Source organism: Schistocerca americana, chromosome X (genome assembly GCF_021461395.2).
Source record: "Schistocerca americana isolate TAMUIC-IGC-003095 chromosome X, iqSchAmer2.1, whole genome shotgun sequence".
NCBI classification, from domain to species: domain Eukaryota; kingdom Metazoa; phylum Arthropoda; class Insecta; order Orthoptera; family Acrididae; genus Schistocerca; species Schistocerca americana.
Window position 1 is genome coordinate 906,030,961 of NC_060130.1, and position 19,866 is coordinate 906,050,826.

Consider the following 19,866-nt stretch of genomic DNA (forward strand, 5'->3'; position numbering starts at 1 on the left):
AACACTGGTAGCATGCCGCGACAGCGTGGACGTGAACCGTATGTGCAGTTGACGGACTTTGAGCGAGGGCGTATAGTGGGCATGCGGGAGGCCGGGTGGACGTACCGCCGAATTGCTCAACACGTGGGGCGTGAGGTCTCCACAGTACATCGATGTTGTCGCCAGTGGTCGGCGGAAGGTGCACGTGCCCGTCGACCTGGGACCGGACCGCAGCGACGCACGGATGCACGCCAAGACCGTAGGATCCTACGCAGTGCCGTAGGGGACCGCACCGCCACTTCCCAGCAAATTAGGGACACTGTTGCTCCTGGGGTATCGGCGAGGACCATTCGCAACCGTCTCCATGAAGCTGGGCTACGGTCCCGCACACCGTTAGGCCGTCTTCCGCTCACGCCCCAACATCGTGCAGCCCGCCTCCAGTGGTGTCGCGACAGGCGTGAATGGAGGGACGAATGGAGACGTGTCGTCTTCAGCGATGAGAGTCGCTTCTGCCTTGGTGCCAATGATGGTCGTATGCGTGTTTGGCGCCGTGCAGGTGAGCGCCACAATCAGGACTGCATACGACCGAAGCACACAGGGCCAACACCCGGCATCATGGTGTGGGGAGCGATCTCCTACACTGGCCGTACACCACTGGTGATCGTCGAGGGGACACTGAATAGTGCACGGTACATCCAAACCGTCATCGAACCCATCGTTCTACCATTCCTAGACCGGCAAGGGAACTTGCTGTTCCAACAGGACAATGCACGTCCGCATGTATCCCGTGCCACCCAACGTGCTCTAGAAGGTGTAAGTCAACTACCCTGGCCAGCAAGATCTCCGGATCTGTCCCCCATTGAGCATGTTTGGGACTGGATGAAGCGTCGTCTCACGCGGTCTGCACGTCCAGCACGAACGCTGGTCCAACTGAGGCGCCAGGTGGAAATGGCATGGCAAGCCGTTCCACAGGACTACATCCAGCATCTCTACGATCGTCTCCATGGGAGAATAGCAGCCTGCATTGCTGCGAAAGGTGGATATACACTGTACTAGTGCCGACATTGTGCATGCTCTGTTGCCTGTGTCTATGTGCCTGTGGTTCTGTCAGTGTGATCATGTGATGTATCTGACCCCAGGAATGTGTCAATAAAGTTTCCCCTTCCTGGGACAATGAATTCACGGTGTTCTTATTTCAATTTCCAGGAGTGTATATAAATGACCTAGTAGATAGTGTCGGAAGTTCCATGCGGCTTTTCGCGGATGATGCTGTAGTATACAGAGAAGTTGCAGCATTAGAAAATTGTAGCGAAATGCAGGAAGATCTGCAGCGGATAGGCACTTGGTGCAGGGAGTGGCAACTGACCCTTAACATAGACAAATGTAATGTATTGCGAATACATAGAAAGAAGGATCCTTTATTGTATGATTATATGATAGCGGAACAAACACTGGTAGCAGTTACGTCTGTAAAATATCTGGGAGTATGCGTGCAGAACGATTTGAAGTGGAATGATCATATAAAATTAATTGTTGGTAAGGCGGGTACCAGGTTGAGATTCATTGGGAGAGTCCTTAGAAAATGTAGTCCATCAACAAAGGAGGTGGCTTACAAAACACTCGTTCGACCTGTACTTGAGTATTGCTCATCAGTGTGGGATCCGTACCAGATCGGGTTGACGGAGGAGATAGAGAAGATCCAAAGAAGAGCGGCGCGTTTCGTCACAGGGTTATTTGGTAACCGTGACAGCGTTACGGAGATGTTTAACAAACTCAAGTGGCGGACTCTGCAACAGAGGCGCTCTGCATCGCGGTGTAGCTTGCTCGCCAGGTTTCGAGAGGGTGCGTTTCTGGATGAGGTATCGAATATATTGCTTCCCCCTACTTATACCTCCCGAGGAGATCACGAATGTAAAATTAGAGAGATTAGAGCGCGCACGGAGGCTTTCAGACAGTCGTTCTTCCTGCGAACCATACGCGACTGGAACAGGAAAGGGAGGTAATGACAATGGCACGTAAAGTGCCCTCCGCCACACACCGTTGGGTGGCTTGCGGAGTATAAATGTAGATGTAGATGTAGAAATGCACGTTGGCGACAATTGAATCATTCAGTAGTCATCCGCAAATCCCGCTTCTCTAAAGTTTCTGAACATTATTATTTCGTTTGTGGTGTGAGATAACGAATGGGCGTATAAAATCAGTTGGGTTGATTTTAAAACGGATAGAACATATTATTTGCATTTTTGTGAATATTCAACAAATGTGGCACATATTTTGAAATACGTGTTCTCCTACGTAATTCTTTATGTAGCATTACTTACAATGTAACTAGGGCGTCAGCTATTTCGTATATCTATTTTATCACCGATCATCCAATACCATATTGTGCAATTTGCAAATGTATTTATTTGAAGTTGCAGTTTTGGAACATCTTTCACGTGATCGCCATCAAAAGAGGTAAAGCGGGTTTTATTTCAGTTTCCTATTTATTAGTTGCTGAAAGTGAAAGATGAGACTCTTCATAAATCTCCACAAACTTCATATGATATTCCATTAGCCATAAATTGACGGAAATAAATACTCTTTCTGTGTAACGACATTGTGGTTTATCCGTTAGAACCAAACGTACACACGACGAGTAGTTTAAAGAAATTCTGCAGACCAAGTTGATACGTAGTAGTTACCATATTGCTAGTCTAAAATTACGTGCGGGTCTAGTTATCTCCAGAACTAATGTTACATCATTTACTCACATCTCATCAAGAGTGACAGCAAACATTGCACTAACTGCACAAACTGCACGTCCTTTCGGATGCGACCTAGACCACGATGATACCCCTGCCATGCAGTTACGTTCTTTGTTCGTTCCCAAACGTCTGTCTCAGACACTGAGTCTGCATGTCGCCATAATGAGGAAGAACGTTAATATCGTACTCATCTCTGTGTCAGAGAGAGAAATTTTCATCTTGCCGTCATAGACGCAACAAGGTTCTGTCATCCATTGGTTCATACACAAATTGCAGTTCGATATAATTATATTGAGACAGTTTTACATCTGAGTAAGTGAACTTGGTTTTTTAAGTAAATGGACTCTCCATGCAGAAAGAGCTAAACAATAATTAGAAACGGAGGATAACAAAGCAAAACTCATGGCACAACTTCATATGCGGTCAACATCAGGTTGAACATTGGAAGAATTCAAATTAAAAAGTCGGACAAGTGCTAGTAGGACTCGCGCTCTGAGGATTTCGTACAAACTTGACATATCTTGGCCGATTTGCCCGTTCGTACAAACTTCATATATATATATATATATATATATATATATATATATATATAGGGTGTTTCAAAAATGGACGGTATATTTGAAACGGCAATAAAAACTAAACGAGCAGCGATAGAAATACACCGTTTGTTGCAATATGCTTGGGACAACAGTACATTTTCAGGCAGACAAACCTTCGAAATTACAGTAGTTACAATTTTCAACAACAGATGGCGCTGCGGTCTGGGAAACTCTATAGTACGATATTTTCCACATATCCACCATGTGTAGCAATAATATGGCGTAGTCTCTGAATGAAATTACCCGAAACCTTTGACAACGTGTCTGGCGGAATGGCTTCACATGCAGATGAGATGTACTGCTTCGGCTGTTCAATTGTTTCTGGATTCTGGCAGTACACCTGGTCTTTCAAGTGTCCCCACAGAAAGAAGTCACAGGGGTTCATGTCTGGCGAATAGGGAGGCCAATCCACGCCGCCTCCTGTATGTTTCGGATAGCCCAAAGCAATCACACGATCTTCGAAATATTCATTCAGGAAATTAAAGACGTCGGCCGTGCGATGTGGCCGAGCACCATCTTGCATAAACCACGAGGTGTTCGCAGTGTCGTCTAAGGCAGTTTGTACCGCCACAAATTCACGAAGAATGTCCAGATAGCGTGATGCAGTAATCGTTTCGGATCTGAAAAATGGGCCAATGATTCCTTTGGAAGAAATGGCGGCCCAGACCAGTACTTTTTGAGGATGCAGGGACGATGGGACTACAACATGGGGCTTTTCGGTTCCCCATATGCGCCAGTTCTGTTTATTGACGAAGCCGTCCAGGTAAAAATAAGCTTCGTCAGTAAACCAAATGCTGCCCACATGCATATCGCCGTCATCAATCCTGTGCACTATATCGTTAGCGAATGTCTCTGGTGCAGCAATGGTAGCGGCGCTGAGGGGTTGCCGCGTTTGAATTTTGTATGGATAGAGGTGTAAACTCTGGCGCATGAGACGATACGTGGACGTTGGCGTCATTTGGACCGCAGCTGCAACACGGCGAACGGAAACCCGAGGCAGCTGTTGGATCACCTGCTGCACTAGCTGCGCATTGCCCTCTGTGGTTGCCGTACGCGGTCGCCCTACCTTTCCAGCACGTTCATCCGTCACATTCCCAGTCCGTTGAAATTTTTCAAACAGATCCTTTATTGTATCGCTTTTCGGTCCTTTGGTTACATTAAACCTCCGTTGAAAACTTCGTCTTGTTGCAACAACACTGTGTTCTAGGCGGTGGAATTCCAACACCAGAAAAATCCTCTGTTCTAAGGAATAAACCATGTTGTCTACAGCACACTTGCACGTTGTGAACAGCACACGCTTACAGCAGAAAGACGACGTACAGAATGGCGCACCCACAGACTGCGTTGTCTTCTATATCTTTCACATCACTTGCAGCGCCATCTGTTGTTGAAAATTGTAACTACTGTAATTTCGAAAGTTTGTCCGCCTGAAAATGTACTGTTGTCCCAAGCATATTGCAACAAACGGTGTATTTCTATCGCTGCTCGTTTAGTTTTTATTGCCGTTTCAAATATACCGGTCATTTTTGAAACACCCTGTATATATATATATATATATATATATATATATATATATATATATATATATATATATATTGTTGTTGTGGTCTTCAGTCCTGAGACTGGTTTCATGCAGCTCTCCATGCTACTCTATCCTGTGCAAGCTTCTTCATCTCCCAGTACCTACTGCAACCTACATCCTTTTGTATCTGCTTAGTGTATTCATCTCTTGGTCTCCCTCTACGATTTTTACCCTCCACGCTGCCCTCCAATACTAAATTGGTGATCCCTTGATGCCTCAGAACATGTCCTACCAACCGATCCCATCTTCTGGTCAAGTTGTGCCACAAACTTCTCTTCTCCCCAATCCTATTCAATACTTCCTCATTAGTTATGTGATCTACCCATCTAATCTTCAGCATTCTTCTGTAGCACCACATTTCGAAAGCTTCTATTCTCTTCTTGTCCAAACTATTTACCGTCCATGTTTCACTTCCATACATGGCTACACTCCATACGAATACTTTCAGAAATGACTTCCTGACACTTAAATCAATACTGGATGTTAACAAATTTCTCTTCTTCAGAAATGCTTTCCTTGCCATTGCCAGCCTACATTTTATATCCTCTGTACTTCGACCATCATCAGTTATTTTGCTACCCAAATAGCAAAACTCCTTTACTACTTTAAGTGCCTCATTTCCTAATCTAATTCCCTCAGCATCACCCGACTTAATTAGACTACATTCCATTATCCTTGTTTTGCTTTTGTTGATGTTCATCTTATATCCTCCTTTCAAGACACTGTCCATTCCATTCAACTGCTCTTCCAAGTCCTTTGCTGTCTCTGACAGAATTACAATGTCATCGGCGAACCTCAAAGTTTTTATTTCTTCTCCATGAATTTTAATACCTACTCCGAATTTTTCTTTTGTTTCCTTTACTGCTTGCTCAATATACAGATTGAACAACATCGGGGAGAGGCTACAACCCTGTCTTACTCCCTTCCCAACCACTGCTTCCCTTTCAAGTCCCTCGACTCTTATAACTGCCATCTGGTTTCTGTACAAATTGTAAATAGCCTTTCGCTCCCTGTATTTTACCCCTGCCACCTTTAGAATTTGAAAGAGAGTATTCCAGTCAACATTGTCAAAAGCTTTCTCTAAGTCTACAAATGCTAGAAATGTGGGTTTGCCTTTCCTTAATCTTTCTTCTAAGATAAGTCGTAAGGTCAGTATTGCCTCACGTGTTCCAGTGTTTCTACGGAATCCAAACTGATCTTCCCCGAGGTTGGCTTCTACTAGTTTTTCCATTCGTCTGTAAAGAATTCGTGTTAGTATTTTGCAGCTGTGACTTATTAAGCTGTTAGTTCGGTAATTTTCACATCTGTCAACACCTGCTTTCTTTGGGATTGGAATTATTATATTCTTCTTGAAGTCTGAGGGTATTTCGCCTGTTTCATACATCTTGCTCACCAGATGGTAGAGTTTTGTCAGGACTGGCTCTCCCACGGCCGTCAGTAGTTCCAATGGAATATTGTCTACTCCGGGGGCCTTGTTTCGACTCAGGTCTTTCAGTGCTCTGTCAAACTCTTCACGCAGTATCTTATCTCCCATTTCGTCTTCATCTACATGCTCTTCCATTTCCATAATATTGTCCTCAAGTACATCGCCCTCGTATAAGCCCTCTATATACTCCTTCCACCTTTCTGCCTTCCCTTCTTTGCTTAGAACTGGGTTGCCATCTGAACTCTTGATATTCATACAAGTGGTTCTCTTCTCTCCAAAGGGCTCTTTAATTTTCCTGTAGGCAGTATCTATCTTACCCCTAGAGAGACAAGCCTCTACATCCTTACATTTGTCCTCTAGCCATCCCTGCTTAGCCATTTTGCACTTCCTGTCGAACTCTTCACGCAGTATCATATCTCCCATTTCATCTTCATCTACATCCTCTTCCATTTCCATAATATTGTCCTCAAGTACATCGCCCTTGTATAGACCCTCTATATACTCCTTCCACCTTTCTGCTTTCCCTTCTTTGCTTAGAACTGGGTTTCCATCTGAGCTCTTGATATTCATACAAGTCGTTCTCTTATCTCCAAAGGTCTCTTTAATTTTCCTGTAGGCAGTATCTATCTTACCCCTAGTGAGATAGGCCTCTACATCCTTACATTTGTCCTCTAGCCATCCCTGCTTAGCCATTTTGCACTTCCTGTCGATCTCATTTTTGAGACGTTTGTATTCCTTTTTGCCTGTTTCACTTACTGCATTTTTATATTTTCTCCTTTCATCAACTAAATTCAATATTTCTTCTGTTACCCAAGGATTTCTACTAGCCCTCGTCTTTTTACCTACTTGATCCTCTGCTGCCTTCACTACTTCATCCCTCAAAGCTACCCATTCTTCTTCTACTGTATTTATTTCCCCCATTCCTGTCAATTGCTCCCTTATGCTCTCCCTGAATCTCTGTACAACCTCTGGTTCTTTTAGTTTATCCAGGTCCCATCTCCTTAAATTCCCACCTTTTTGCAGTTTCTTCAGTTTTAATCTACAGGTCATAACCAATAGATTGTGGTCAGAGTCCACATCTGCCCCTGGAAATGTCTTACAATTTAAAACCTGGTTCCTAAATCTCTGTCTTACCATTATATAATCTATCTGATACCTTTTAGTATCTCCAGGGTTCTTCCATGTATACAACCTTCTTTCATGATTCTTAAACCAAGTGTTAGTTATGATTATGTTGTGCTCTGTGCAAAATTCGACCAGGCGGCTTCCTCTTTCATTTCTGTCCCCCAATCCATATTCACCTACTATGTTTCCTTCTCTCCCTTTTCCTACACTCGAATTCCAGTCACCCATGACTATTAAATTTTCGTCCCCCTTCACAATCTGAATAATTTCTTTTATTTCATCATACATTTCTTCAATTTCTTCGTCATCTGCAGAGCTAGTCGGCATATAAACTTATACTACTGTAGTAGGTGTGGGCTTCGTATCTATCTTGGCCACAATAATGCGTTCACTATGCTGTTTGTAGTAGCTTACCCGCATTCCTATTTTCCTATTCATTATTAAACCTACTCCTGCATTACCCCTATTTGATTTTGTGTTTATAACCCTGTAGTCACCTGACCAGAAGTCTTGTTCCTCCTGCCACCGAACTTCACTAATTCCCACTATATCCAACTTCAACCTATCCATTTCCCTTTTTAAATTTTCTAACCTTCCTGCCCGATTAAGGGATCTGACATTCCACGCTCCGATCCGTAGAACGCCAGTTTTCTTTCGCCTGATAACGACATCCTCTTGAGTAGTCCCCGCCCGGAGATCCGAATGGGGGACTATTTTACCTCCGGAATATTTTACCCAAGAGGACGCCATCATCATGTAATCATACAGTAAAGCTGCATGCCCTCGGGAAAAATTACGGCTGTAGTTTCCCCTTGCTTTCAGCCGTTCGCAGTACCAGCACAGCAAGGCCGTTTTGGTTATTGTTACAAGGCCAGATCAGTCAATCATCCAGACTGTTGCCCTTGCAACTACTGAAAAGGCTGCTGCCCCTCTTCAGGAACCACACGTTTGTCTGGCCTCTCAACAGATACCCCTCCGTCGTGGTTGCACCTACGGTACGGCTATCTGTATCGCTGAGGCACGCAAGCCTCCCCACCAACGGCAAGGTCCATGGTTCATGGGGGATATATATATATATATATATATATATATATATATATATATATATATATATATATATATAACGTGTGTTACAAAAAGGTACGACCAAACTTTCAGGAAACATTCCTCACACACTTTTATTTTATTTAAAGATTGGTTTCTAGTATTTCCTAAAATTAATCCACAGGTCTGATGATGGTTATGTAAAAATAACCGAAACCGGTTACCTATGTCATTGAAACATAAATGGTGTGATTAACACTGAACTTTAGTCAAAATATAATAATCTATTGATCACTGTATTCCAAAAATGTTTACCAAAAAAGTCTAATAACAAATGAAAAAAATATTTTTTCGCGTTATAATTACAAATTAACAATTTTCGGTTTTTTCCCCTACTTGTACTGTAAAACCTTGCTTCTTTCCTAATTTCATGATTGTAGGTTTTGATGGGTGAATTTGCAAGTAGCAAAATATGTGACGTAAATGACTGTATCTTTTAACTGTACTGACTAAGAGGGTTAAATTTTTTACACCGCCAAGGGACTATAGAGCTTCGTATGTGACATAAATTTGAACCCAATACGTCTGCCCGTTCCTGATAAATACTGGCCTTAATAAATGGACAGGCCGAAAAAAAAAACAATTACAAGTTAACAATCTTCCTTATTTGTACTGTGAGACCTTGCTGCTTGTCGACTTCCATGATTCTAGGTCAACTGGAAGTACTCTATAGGTTTTGATGAGTTAGTTTGCGAGTACCAAAATATATGACGTAAATGGCCATATCTTTTGACTGAATTGACTTACGCTTAAATTTTTTTACACCGCCACGGGACCGTAGACCGCAATACGTGATACAAATTTTAACTTGATATGTCTACCCCTTCCTGAGAAAAAGCATTCCTAACAGTCGGATAGACAGATAGATGGACAAACATACAGACAACAAAGTGATCTTATAAGGGTTCCGTTTTTACCAGCTGAGGTGCGGAACCATAAAAGTACCGAGTGCATTGTGAGTTTTACCTTCCTAAAAAAATATAAAAATAAAAAAGCCTCTACATCAACATGGACACTCTCCAAAGGATTGTGAAATGCATGACAGAGGGTAATCCCTATTTCACCACCTCATACACCTTCTTCTCGTCCCATTGGCGTATGGAGCGCGAGAAGGATGACTGCTTAAACGTCTCTCTGCACGCTATACATAGTCTTATCTTGTTTTCGCGATCCCAACGGGAGCTATGGGTAAGGAGCTATAATATATCTAAGTAGATTGTCACGGGACAGTTTGCGTCGATCTTCAAGCGTCTTTAAGTTCACGTTAGTCAGTTCTCCCATGGGTCAAATAAACCTGCGAGCGAAACTTCCTGGCAGATTAAAACTGTGTACCGAACCGGAACTCTAACCTGTGACCTCCGCCTTTCACGGGCAAGTGCTCTTCCGACTGAGCTATCCAAACATGACTCACGACCCCTTGTTATAGCTTGACTTCCTGCAGCACCTCTCGCCTGCGAAAGGCAAAGATCCCAGATTCGATTCCCGCCACAGCTCACAATTTTGATTTGCCAGGACGTTCCAAATCAACGACACTACGCTACAGAGTGAAATTTCATTCTGCAAACTGTGACTACCCGCGCTGCTCTACTTAGTACACACTCAATACCTCCATTCAGGCTTGTTTCCTATGGGTCCAACGCATTTGAGCAATTTTCTAGGACAGGTAGCACAATTGTTTTTCAAGCAATCTGATTACATTTTCGTAGTGTCCTGCAAATGAATCGCCGTCTGCTTACTGCATTACCTAGGTCCGAGCTATGTGATCGTTCCATTTTACGAGGGCGTTCAATAAGTAATGCAACAATTTTTTCTTTGCCAGTTTCGCTTGAAGAAATGCGGAATTTGTTGGGGGATATCGTGGAATATTCCCGCTTCAGCGCCTATAGTTTCATGAAGTTCAGACTGGTGGCACCGTTATACACAACCTTCAAAATGGCATCTGTAATGGAGGTGCGTTCCAAGCGGAAAGCTGTGATGGAGTTTCTTATAGCGGAACACCAGAGCATCGTAGATATTCATAGACGCTTTCAGAATGCCTTCGGAGACCTGGCAGTGAACAAAAGCACGGTGAGTTGTTGGGCGAGGCGTCTGCCATCATCGCAACAAGGTCGCGCAAACATGCCCTACCTCCCGCGTGCCTGCAGGACGCATACAGCTGTGACTCTTGCGGTGTTGGAACGTGCGAACACTCTCACTCAAGGTGATCAACGGATCACAGTCAAACACCTCACTGCTTAGCTGGACACCTCTGTTGGTAGTGCTGACACACTCGTCCACCAGTTGGGGTTCTCGAAGATGTGTATCCGCTAGATTTCTCATTGCCGAACAGAAGACCTTAGAGAGCAACGAAGGAAATCTGTGTGGAACTACTGCGCGTTACGGGGCTGATCGTGACATTTTTTGTCGAACACCGTCAGAGGCGATGAAACTATTACTTCGAAAGGGAAAGAAAACGGCAACCTATGGAGTGGCAAGACACCACCTCTCCTCCGAAAAAAAAGTTCAAAGCCGCATCCTCAATTATGGCGCAGGTCGGTGTGCGGACATTTGCCACGCCGGACATTTACTACCATTTTACCTGCTCCGAAGGGTTGGGTCCCTTGTCTCCCCCTCCTCCTCCTCATCGCTGTCGTGCAGTAAAGGTACTTACTGAGCCTTTCCGCTGGTTTACTTAACATAGGACCAGAATCTATTTGGATTTTCCGCCACATTTCTAGAGAGACTGTCGTTGTGGAAACTATTAAATGCATCTCTCATTGAAATCCGCACCAAATTTCGAGCCTCAGTAAAACTTCGCCAATCTTGGAGATTTTGCGTTCGTCTAAACTATACGTGCCTTTTTCGGTGCTCCTGCAGCAGCTTTCTGTCGTGTTTTGTGTACCACGGGGGAGCAGTTCCGTCTCTTATTAATATATTTGGTATGAATCTCTCGAGAGCTGTTGATACTATTTCATTGAACTGAAGCCACATATGGTCTTCACTTAGATAGTTTGGAAGGATTGGAGACTGTCTCTTAGAAAGACGTCAAGCGAATTTTTAGGTGCTTCTATAAGTAGATATATTTCGCTTTTACTTTTGGTGAATTTCTTTGTTATGGGATTGAGCCTCGCTCGACTGTGTGTTCACTAATCCCTGTGTCCGTCGTGATGCTCAGGATTATTTGTGGCTAAGAGGTCAAGTGTGTTTTCGTAACCATTTACAATTTGAATGGCCTCGTGAACTAATTGTTCAAAATAATTTTTAAAAAAAGCATTTAGAACAATTACGGAAGTTGTTTTCTATCTACAATAGGGTCTGAAAATGTATTTTTGTCAACATACGGAAGGTAGATTGAAGTCACTGCCAACTATAATTGTATGAGTAGCGTACCTATTTGTGATGAGACTAAAGTTTTCTTTGAACTGTTCAGCAACTGTTTCATCTGATACCGGGGGTCGGTAAAAGGAGCCAGTTATTAATTTATTCCGGCTGTCGAATATAACCTCTGCCCATACTAAGTCACAGGAACTATCTGCTTCAATGTCGCTTGTGAGCTCAAACACACATTACATTATTTTTCCTTAAGTTGTGCTTCTTCTTTCATTGTGGTGCAAATCATTACAATTACGGCTTTTCCCTCCAAAACCTAGGATGCTTTCTCTGTGACCCTGTAAATACCAGAGCTTCACAATGTAGAACAACAACGTACGTTACAAGCATAGCATTCTGTATTACTTCATTTCCTTATTTCTAACATTATAAAATTGTGCGTCGACTTTAGATGACATGTCAATCATAGATGTTCTTATCTCTATTTAGTGAACCTGCTTTCAGTCATGTTTTGAACATTGTCCCGCTACACTTTATTAACTAATGGTTCGCCGCAAGGGATATCGGATTTTAGAGAGTAAATTAATATGGAGTATGTCGTTCTTCTTTTCAAACATTCACATTCCCACTTCTTCTTTCCTTATTGTCTTTTGGGCATGCAGTTGTATTAATTAAAGCAGGCACAAATGCAGTGATCAAAAAGAAATGATTAGCGTACATTCGCATTCACTTTACAATGTTCCTTTCTTGTAGCTCCCCTACCGATGGACTGTTTCTATCGTGATCTGTAAGCGTGAAAGGAAGCTACCATACAGACAGAGGGATCTATATTTATACTTGGCAGAACTAATTACATACTGACATAATCGTCGGTATTGCTTACGTTTCCCAAAAGTTATAAATATTTCGATTTCGGAAAAGAATCTCTGTATTTCGCCAAGATGTCGAAGAAGAAGGTCCCTTACGTACTGGTTGTATCGAGCAAGATGTGGAGACGGCGGTTTGAAAGCCGGCAGAAGTAGTACGAGGAAGGGCATCTCTTACCTGAGGGATCGCTACCTGGCGAAGGGGCAAGTGTGGCAAATGTCCGGCTTGGCAAATGTCCGGCGTGGCAGATGTCCGGCATTCGCAGGTCTTCTGGGTAGCTGAAGGGGTTATTTTGTTTGATGCCCTCTCTCATGGTGCAACTATCAACTCTGAAGTGTATTGTGCTACCCTCAGGAAATTGAAAAAACGACTTCAACGCGTTCGTCGCCACAGAAATACAAACGAAATTCTCCTTCTCCATGACAACGCACGGCCTCACACAAGTGTGAGCACCCGCGAAGAGCACATAGAATCTCATTGGGCTGTTCTTCCTCATCCAACCTCCAGCCTGGAATTGGCACCTTCCGATTTCCACCTGTCTGGTCCAATAAAGGATGCACTCCGTGGAAAGCAGTACGTGAATGATAGGGAGTTTACTGATCTTGTAAGACTTTGGCTCTGACATCGACCAATAGAGTGGCACCATAAGGGCATACAGGTCCTCCCGGTATGGTGGCGGAGGCCGTCCCATTGAACAGAAGTTCTGATGAAAAACAGGGTTTTGTAGCCAAAACAGCAGGGAATAGTATGGTTCAAAAATGGCTCTGAGCACTATGGGACTCAACTGCTGAGGTCATTAGTCCCCTAGAACTTAGAACTAGTTAAACCTAACTAACCTAAGGACATCACAAACATCCATGCCCGAGGCAGGATTCGAACCTGCGACCGTAGCGGTCTTGCGGTTCCAGACTGCAGCGCCTTTAACCGCACGGCCACTTCGGCCGGCTGGAATAGTATGGTGTATTGGAATCCTGAATAAAACCAACCTCCATCTTGAAAAAGTGTTGCATTACTTATTGAACGCTACTCGTATATCTCTGTTTCATATGCCTAATATTTTCGCAATCCATCCAGGTTGGCACTGAGGAAGCTATTCTGTTCGAGATATCTCATTATGCTTCCGATTTTTCGCAGTCCATCCTGGTTGGCACTAAGGGGGGGCATTCTGTTACAGATATCTCATCCCGTTTCTGATTGTATTTAGTCACCCTTATTATTAGCTATAGCATTACGAATTTGGAGTCAACCTCAGTAGCCGAGCCATCAATATATCTGATTGCCATGCAAAGGACCTACCCTTAATTTCAGTTCCTGTGTGATCTCCGAGGTTCCGGACACTAAGTTTGATGTTACTTACAGCTTTTACGTGTGAGTAGAATGTCTTTGGGGATTGTGAAATGTGTTTTTATGAGATTTTGCTATTGTAGTCTCTGAAGGCTGCAAGCTTAGTACTTCTGACAGCCAAACGTCTTTTAACAGCTCTTTATCTATAGCACTATACACTTCTTTGCAGTACTCGCCGTCCCTGCAGAAGTTTCTTTACAAAGACTATGTGGCATGGAGAGTCCCTCCCGTAACGGACTGTTATGTGCTAAGCAATACCGACGATTATGTCAGTATGTAATTAGTTCTGCCAAGTATAAATATAGATCCCTCTGTCTGTATGGTAGCTTCCTTCCACGCTTACTGATCACGATAGAAACAGTCCATCGGTAGGGGAGCTGCAAGAAAGGAACGTTGTAAAGTGAATGCTGTGCATGGTCAACTTCAGCCACAGTTCCTGTTCAGAGCTGAGTGTTTCAAGTTCCTCACTGAGATATGACATTACTGTCTCTTTAAGTAGCTTCCTGAACGCATAAATCGTTCTACTTGCTTTAGCTGTCCCTTGCACTTTGGTAATCATTGTTGCTATAACTGTCTTACGGTAACTAAAAGTAGTTTAAATGCGGATATCCTCAAAGAGATCAGATATATTTGTTGCCGTTATGTTCAATACGTTTGCGTAATGAATGGGCTTCTGATCTATCTGTTCGAGGTAGTTTTCAGAAAAGGGATTTAGTACTGTTTCGCACCATGTCTTGTCACGTCCACCATTTACAAAGCTTTAATTATCCCATTTGACTGTGAGATGATTAAAATTCTCCAATAATGACAGTATGATTTTGGAGCATGTGTACTAGTGATCTGAAGTTTTCTCTAAGGTTTTCGGTTACACCTTGGGGGTGAGTCTGCTGGTCTATAGAAATATACAATTATACCGTCAGTTTATGCCCACAATTCATTGTCTATCTTGCCGAAACAATCTTGTAAGCGACTTACATTTCTACCCCGACAGATCTGAGTTTCATGTCTAATGCGACAAGTACGCTGAGAAAACCTGGGACATCACACCACATCCACTTCTCATTTGTATAACCTTTTAATAAACATTTAGACTTACCCCAAAAATCTCACAGTTATCACTTTCTGGTTGTAGCCAGTCTTCTCTGCCTAGTATTATGCGAGCTGCACTGCTTTCTAAGAGCGTTTCAAAATCTTATCATTTTGTTGCCAAGTTTCCGACACTTGGTCACTAGGATTTTAATATTCACGCCCGTGTGGAGCATTTCTACGGATCGTATACTAACATTTTGCTATCTCCTAGTTATTATTAAGTCGACTGGATGGAGTGTCTTCTGATCTCAGAAAACCACAGTGCATCTTTCACGTAGCTTGATAACGGCCTCTGATGTTTAGTTTGTAGAGAATCATCCGATAACGTGGTTTGAGTTATATAGAGCACACCATTCAAACCATTGACATGTGCTGCTCAGAATATACCTCGTTCAGTCCAACAGGTCCGCAGTTTCCGGCTGTGTTATATCTCTGATCCATGAAATGTATCATAGAAGCACAGAAATAATATTCTTCAAGCTTCTGGAAAGTAATAATTAGATAAGTGATCGACAGTCGGTTATTAGGATAAATTATCCACCATGACACCAGTTTCCATTCACATAACACGAGAAATCCGCTGAACATGGAGATGTGATTGTGGCATCAGTTACAGTTGTAGTCAGAATAGCCTACTCTGCCGGCCGCTGTGGAAGAGCGCTTCTAAGCGCTTCAGTGCGGAACCACGCTGCTGCTACGGTTGCGGGTTCGAATCCTGCCTCAGACATGGATGTGTGTGATGTCCTTAGGGTAGTTAGGTTTAAGTAGTTCTATTCTAGGGGACTGACGACCTCAGATGTTAAGTCCCATAGTGCTTAGAGCCATTTGAAGCCTACTCTGTAAGCAACATGCTGAGATATTTCTGTGGTGCGGTACTTGAAATGGATAAAAATGCATTTCTGACATTAATCCCATTAAAATTATCTTTAAATTTATGAATACATGGAAATAAATATCTGTAGCACATCTATCTGTTGGTACATCTTAATTAACTATCAAAATTATAGCTAGAAATGTGTGTGTAGGTTTTTACGATTCATTCATATTTTTATCACAAATAATAACATATTACTTCATATTATAACTTTATAAATATTTCTGTTTACAAACAGATACGTTCATTTTTCACTCCTGCATTTTGACTGCTTCCTTTCCTATAAATGATTTATGCTTGTAAATTTATTATTAGACAGATATTAGATCTGATAATTCATTTATATAAGATAAAGTGAGTCCTAAGATAACTGCTTTGTTTGCCACCTTTAAAACACTTATTTGTTTATGTAACAATCATTTTCATATTTATCTGTCCTTTTGACTAATATTAAACCAGTGTAACGTATTACAAATCTATGGGGATTTGGCTATTCAGTTTTCAAACGTACTTCCTTAAGTTGAGATGAGTTTGAAAGTGAATGTTTATTTTTCATAATCTGATGGGAAAGTGAATACAACATATTCCAAATCATAAACTTAGTTTTCAATACTTTCCCTTTGGTAGCAGTCCATATGACCATTTCAGTGAAATAATCATATACAAATGTCACAGTGCATATTTGCATTTCACACTGGTTAAGATAAATTACTTATATTTGTCAGCAGATATTTATGTAGCAGCACTTCCATAGAAATATTTTGTATCTTTGTTGATGTACCATCCTTACTTCATGGTAACCCTACTGGGTATTCTTGACAGTTCCAGGACAGCATTAAATGGAAACCTTAATAATTAAATCCTTCTACTGTCTTTTGGATAGCGCTTTTACTATCTCAGTCTTCATCTAGGAATCACTGCTTCCCCAGGGCTTTAGCTCTTATGTAAAGACATACATTATCATATCAACATCCTGTAAATGTGTAATTGCGAATTTTGTTGGTTTCATTTGTATATGATAACTGAATAAGGTATCTGTCATATATTGATATTACTATGTAAACAAGCACCCTTGCTTTCTGACGTTACTTTAATAAGCCCAAACATGCTGAATATCTACCAATAACCAATTATCCTACTAACTGATATGTGATACATATAGGTTGGTTATTTTGTGGGGGTTGACGGGACCAGACCACAAAGGCCATCAGTCCCTGATACATATAGGACAACTCCTCTTATTTTCACAGTCATGGTTTATGGATGAAACAATAGTCATTTACAAAGTAATGAGTTTCCTTGTTGCTGCCTACATGCAATTTTATCATCATTCAGAACTGACACATTTATCATCAGTTTATAGAGGAACCAATCAAAACTAAGATATGAATTGGTCTGATAGTAAAGTTAGTAATAAGTAGCTCTAATTCTATAGCAATAATTTAACATTATTAGGTGATTAATAAATTTATACATAATTTACTAAAGCGTAATTTGTGTTTGAAACAGTCCGAAAATGCACTACGGGAAAATTGTTGCTTTCTAAATGACTCTGAGCACTATGGGGCTTAACTTCTGAGGTCATCAGTCCCCTAGAACTTAGAACTACTTAAACCTAACCAACCTAAACACAGCACACACATCCATGCCCGAGGCAGGATTCGAACCTGCGACCGTAGCACCCGCGCGGTTCCAGACTGTAGCGCCTAGAACCGCTCGGCCACCTCGGCCGGCTGTGTTGCTTTCTAATTGTACATTCCAGTAAACATAATATCGATTCTTAATATCTGTACAAAGTAATTGGTTAATTCTACGTACTTGTGGAAATACCCTCGTAGCTACCTGCTTCACTTCGCTGCGTGAAAATAAACATTTTACGAGCCACCCTTTGACGAAGTGATCCATCGATCGCATCTGGCGCCTCACTGGCTTTGACGGTCTTCCACCAGCCCATCCGCTACTCCGTATAAGCCCGGGCGCTAGTGTACATAAAAGAAAAGAGGCGGTCCACGAGCAGCCCGAAGAGCCATTTAAGAGTAATAGGCTTAGGAGGAGCAGCGAGTGAAGGATACCTGACATCGCGGCTTTCTTGCAAAAAGAGGTTAAGTGCAGAGGCAGCAGATCGATGGTGTTGTGGGACGATCGGCTGAGCCGTACCGAGCCGGTCGTGAGGGGAGCGGTGGCGGCGAGGCGGTCCGTGCCGTGCCGAGCCGGCGGCGTGGCGCAGCTGTGGCGCTGCCGGCAGCGCCGTGGCGGCGGCGGCGCATTCGCCCCGCAAACCGCCAGCTTGCCGTGGCTCTCAGTCGCGCCTGCTCCCTCTGTAACTACTGGTTTGTTCTCTTCTGTGTTGTGTGCCAGTGTACTCACAACATCTCTGTCCTACACGTAATTACAGTTATCAGTGGTTGAGTATAACAGTCGTACAGGCCTACTACTATTTTCTCTCTCTCTTACGTAGCCTCCGACAGAATGCTTCTTTAAACATTTTACTACAGTATTGCCATAATCTTTTCTTACGTTGTAAATATGTTTCTCCAGTTTATTCAGACAGTTTCGTGATGCAGCTTTACGAGGTAACGGAAGTCGTTGGGTGCAGCCCACAAGCGATGAAGTACTTTAGTCAATATACCTACTACATTCCCTTTGTAGCAACCGCAGTAAAAACTACCACTCGCTCTTTTAAAACCAAGCTATAACTATGCGTGCATGATAGGATTACACCCCCTGCATTGCACCGCTTCATTTGAAATATATTTGCTTGAATGATCATTAGTAATGTACGGCTCCCTGTGTGCTGCAAGCTGCAGTAGATAATACGGAACGAAAATTTGTAACACCAGCAGAGGGACGCACGGAAAGAACTCGTGCAGAATTATAACTTTATGCCAGTAACATTGAAGTAAAAAAGGAAATGAGAAAAATGTATTCGGTTTTTTCGAATAGGCGAGCTATTCTCTACTGAAATGTCGACAGTCTGAGGGATCATTTACTGTTGCTGTCTAGAGTCCAATTTCTGTCCATCGATTTTGGCTAGCAATTCTTGGTTTACCATAAAAGTATAAATAAGGATTTAGCACCACCATTTTTTGAAGACCGAAAAAACATTACCTACATTTGAAAAAGCATGAATATAATTAAGCTTGCTTTGCATCTATTAATATGAGAATGTAAATATAATACAAAACTAATCAGCGCCTGTTTACTATCGTCTGTAGTCAGCTACATTATTTTTCTATATCTGCAATAGCACACTGTACTACTTGGTGACTAGGTAATGCAATTTTCTACAAATAACGCTTTATCGTCAGTGAACAGTTATTGTCACTGATTTTGTTACACAGCACTGTTATACATTAAAGATTTTGCTGTAAGCTTATACTACACTAAATATAATTACATCACACCAAAAAACCTTAGGGAGGCCAGCAGTAGATGTATTTCGTAAAGGCTTACCGTTGAACTTTCTTCTTACTCTTTAATTGGCTGCCCTGTAATCGTCTAGAACAACTATTATGGGAATGCACAAATGATCCCCTTGTGATTTAAATAAATAACTGTTTCTTATCCTCATTAATTGAGTCCCATAGTGCTCAGAGCCATTTGAACCAATATCAATATCACACACAATTTCAGCACCAATAACCTACAGATATGTAGCGTATTAAGATTTCTGACTACTCCATATCTGTATGTTATAACATGCACCTCACCATCAATCAGTTCAGTGTACAGAATGTAAATGCTACTATAATGGATGTTAGTTATATTACGATTAAACACTACACAAATTTCACACTCTGTTAACAAAGTGCTATGCTTGG

The 19,866-nt window shown here is 42.2% G+C and overlaps 1 protein-coding gene across 10 annotated transcripts in view; it reads left to right on the plus strand.

The window, feature by feature from the left end:
• The first annotated feature begins 18,261 nt into the window (after positions 1–18,261).
• Positions 18,262–19,866, plus strand: part of LOC124556579 (protein tipE) — a 223,047-nt gene continuing 221,442 nt past the window's right edge. For 2 of the 10 annotated variants that reach the window (XR_006968624.1, XM_047130537.1), the window contains exon 1: positions 18,297–18,375. The gene's annotated coding sequence lies outside the window, so the exon portion shown is untranslated. The other 8 variants (XM_047130542.1, XM_047130539.1, XM_047130545.1 and 5 more) reach the window with 8 other exon arrangements.